At 45.4% G+C, this 4083-nt stretch overlaps 1 long non-coding RNA gene across 1 annotated transcript in view; it reads right to left on the minus strand.

The window, feature by feature from the left end:
- The window catches only part of LOC146341360 (uncharacterized), a 3244-nt gene extending 35 nt beyond the window's left edge, over positions 1-3209 (minus strand). Inside the window, exons 1-3 of the long non-coding RNA XR_014784117.1 lie at positions 3013-3209; positions 1090-1265; positions 1-736 (exon numbers count right to left, since the gene is read on the minus strand). The exon at positions 1-736 is cut by the window's left edge and continues 35 nt beyond it. This is a non-coding gene — a long non-coding RNA (uncharacterized LOC146341360). The remainder of the gene's footprint in view (positions 737-1089; positions 1266-3012) is intronic.
- Between the last annotated feature and the right edge of the window lie 874 nt (positions 3210-4083).

The raw sequence follows: 4083 nt of genomic DNA on the forward strand, positions 1-4083 counted from the left end.
CTGAGTCATGTAGATGGAACACAAACAGTTAATAAAGCTTGTTTAAAGATTCCAGTTCATGGGGTTGTAACGGAATTCTCATGCATTTTTACATTAAGCCAAGCCTCCGCCATTTCATGATTTAGAAACTTCTTCATCTGACCTTCAGACACGATACGAAGTGTAGAAGGATATTTTAAGTAGTATTGTAAGTTCATTTGTTTTGCCATATTCTTTGCATTGATAAATTGCCTTCTCTTATTTGCCACCTCTTTGATGTAGTCTGGGAATAACATAACTTTATCTTGTTTCCAGGAAAGGCTTCCAGCCTCCCTTGCCAAGTGCAGGATATAATTCTCTGTGGAGACTTTTGCAAATTGAACTAGGATGGTGTAATCAGTCCCTTTAGCATTTGGCACACGAACTGCCTGCTCAATATCAAACAATAAGATGAAATAGGGAGTATCTCATGCAAAAGTTTATCCACAAAAATAGGCAATTTTTCATCATTAGGCAGATTTTTAATCCCAATAATCCTTACATTGGATCTTTTCGTGAAGGCCTCCAGTTGAGAGATTCTGTCAGAGATATTTTTAATACAGATTTGTGATGTAGTTTCATTTCCTGCCACTCGGTTTTCAAGCTCCTTAATTTTCATCTCCATTTTTTGCCATGAAGCATTAATTAAATCTATAGCTCCTCGCAGGGCGGTGATGGAATTTTGGATTAAATCCAGCCTTTCGACTTGCTCCGTAAACTGCAAAGATAAAGTCTTTATCAGCATAAATAATTCTCCTATATCTCCTGTCTTCAACACTTTTGACACAGAGGATGCAGGGGGAGTAGATGCCGGCTCCTTTCTTCTCCTCGATGCAGACATGTTTCTCTCAAACAAATCTTACAGGCCCTCAGATGTTCTCAAATATTGTTAACGTTTCTTAGATCATCCCTCAGAGGTTGTTGATATTTCTTAAAGCATATATTATTTATGAAACACGTCAGCCCTGTTTTCTCCTATAAAATAGGAGTCTTAGTACAGCTTTTTGCATTGGTAAAGCTCTGGGGAGATAATCCTGGAATCCCCGCCCCCTACTATCACGTGGGAGTTACCTTTCTCCAAGATGTCATCCAGAGCTGTTGCGTTGCCCCTCTTTCCATTCCAGGGGGGAGATGAAAAGGTTTTTCAACCTTTTAAAAAGCTGTTTGAGAAAGCTGCCATGGAGACCCATGGGAAGCTACCAGAGTGACATCAGTCCCAACCGGAAGTTCGGCAGTTTCCTGTGTTCCTGATTAGAAATGAAGATATAATCTGCAAGTGGCTGCCAAAGAGAGTTTATTCATAAAATGCAATTGCCTAAAGCAAATTTATATTGTATTTTAATGTTTTAACTTTTGTAAACCACTCAGACAGCTTTGGCTATGGGGTGGTATAGAAGTGTAAATAGTAGCAGTAGCAGTAGCAGCAGCAGCAGCAGTAGTAATGCATTCTATCATGTCATAGAATCATAGAATCATAGAATAGTATGGTTGGAAGGGGCCTACAAGGCCATCGAGTCCAACCCCCTGCTCAATGCAGGAACCCAAGTCAGAACATCCCTGACAAATGGCTGTCCAGCCTCGTCTTGAACGCCTCCAGTGTGGGAGAGCCCACCACCTCCCCAGGTAATTGGTTCCATTGTCGTATTGCTCTTACAGTCAGGAAGTTTTTCCTGATGTTCAGCCGGAATCTGGCTTCCTGTCACTTGAGCCCATGATTCCGTGTCCTGCACTCTGGGATGATCAAGAAGAGATCCTGGCCTTCTTCTCTGTGATAACCTTTCATAGAATCATAGAATAGTAGGGTTGGAAGGGGCCTACAAGGCCATCGAGTCCAACCCCCTGCTCAATGCAGGAATCCAACTCAGAGCATCCCTGACAAATGGCTGTCCAGCCTCATCTTGAAGGCCTCCAGTGTGGGAGAGCCCACCACCTCCCCAGGTAATTGGTTAGGAATTGCTACAGTCAGGAAGGGTGACTGTAAATAACAATATACAACAAAAACAAAAACAGCATAGAATAAAGAATTCAGGTAAAAATATTCCCAACAATATATGAAAGATTGGAGTGACACTCATGAAACCCATCCAAGTACAAAACCAAAGAAACAAGATAACTGACTTAATATTAACATTAAAAAAGACTAATGCAATCCATTGTAAAGCAACCAGAAATGGGTTGGATCCACAGACTCATGAGCACAAGTTCAGTAACAGAATTGGGACTTCTATGGATCTTCCTCCACAATGCAGTTTCTTACACATATAAATGCATACACCCTGCCCCCTGCCCCAAAGCGTCATTTCAGGTTTGGGAGTGAAGAGAAGGGTCCTTCTGACAGAGCACCCTTCTTGCTGTAATAACATATTTTGGCATTTGCCTGACAAGACATTCAGTTTTTTGCAAGGGCCCTCAGTCACAGGGATGGTGGCAATCATTTTTTGGGTTTGCATTTTGAGATGAACTGACCTAATTAACAGTTCCGAAAATAATACATGAATCAGAACACAGTCACTTTTCAGTTTTCACACTCTCTAAGGGAGCAATCATATCGGGATAGGTGGCCACCTCCGAACTCAGAGGTGAACACCTATCCAATCCACAGGAGTAGGAGTATGGAGGGGATCCTCTCCTCTGTGCTCCAGCCACCCTGCATTCATGGCTAGATGGCCAATTTTGGCTGTCTAGCCATGGGATGTGAGAGCACCAGGTGGGGAGGCCACATGACACAGGAAGCATCATACGGGCACTTCCACACTCCCATCCCCAGGCAAGCCCCCTTTTGCCCGGCTCCATGCTGCTCTTCTGAGCGTGGAGCTCAGGGATGATGTGCATCACCTATGAGGCAGTGGGGGCGGGGGTGGGGGCAGGGAGGCAGTTCTCCAGGAACCAACCTCAGAGCATAGGCTCAAGGTCAGTTCCCAGAAACTGACCTATAGCCATGATGCCATCTATCTGCTGGCTAGCAGCCATTAGGGGTGGACGAAAGTCACTTACCTGTCGTCGAAGGCCGTTCGCGGTGGGGGGGAGCGCTTCGCTGCTCCCCCTGCGAAGTTCAGGCCGGGGGGGGAGGCTTCCCGCCTCGCCTGGCCGAAATTCAGGCCGGGGGGGAGGCGCCTCGCCTCGCCCGGCCGCGAACGCGAAAGTAAAAAAAAAAAAAAACTTCCCCTGATAGGCTACATGACGATTCACGTAGCCTATCATGGCTAGATCTGCAAAGTCAGCCGTGATAGGCTACATGATGATTGACGTAGCCTATCACGGCTGACTTTGCAGATCTAGCCGTGATAGGCTACGTGAATCGTCACGTAGCCTATCAGGGGAAGTTTTATTTTTTTTTCTTTCATTACAATGGCGGCGGCGGCAGCCGGTCAAAAGACCGGCTGCCGCTCCCGCCTCGCTCGAAAACCCGCCGAACCGCCAGGCGGACCAGCCACCGGGAGGGACATTCGCAAAAGGTAAGTCCCGTCCCGGGGGGGGGTGCGGGGTGCGGGGGGGTGCGGAGGATTTCTCCCCGAAACTTGTTCGGGGGGCCAAACACGTTGGCGCTCGGCCCCCCGAAGTTTCGGGGAGAAATTCTCCGCCATCCCTAGCAGCCATAGGATTGTGCCCTAAATGTTGTGATGCAGTTTTCACATCAAAAAATGCATACAAATATGTGTCCATCAGGGAGAAGTGCTGTCAAAAATGTGTATATTAGGGGAAACGGTATACAAAAATGTTCATTTGTACTTGAAACAATACATTCTCAAACATATGGATAAAATGGGTAGAACAAATGAGTGTGTGTGTGTGTGTGTTTAAGTGAACATTATCGAAAGTGGAACAGCTGGATTTGTCCATCCCTTTATTAATGAGTCAATAATATTGATGAAAATTGCAATGTCTCATGTTCTAACATCCCTCAGTTCAAACTTCTTGTCCAGTTGTCAAATTCTTGTCTTGTTTTCTAATTGTCTGTTTACAATGACCATGTGAAGGGTTTGGGGGGCAGTATACACTGCAAGCCTAATGGAAACATGTGTGAGAAATCTGAGCTTGGCTCTAAGATGTCTTTGTGTTTGTGAA

The sequence above is a fragment of the Heloderma suspectum genome, chromosome 6, assembly GCF_057233095.1.
Source record: "Heloderma suspectum isolate Gila_16-S chromosome 6, 16-S_ref, whole genome shotgun sequence".
Taxonomy (NCBI): Eukaryota; Metazoa; Chordata; class Lepidosauria; order Squamata; family Helodermatidae; genus Heloderma; species Heloderma suspectum.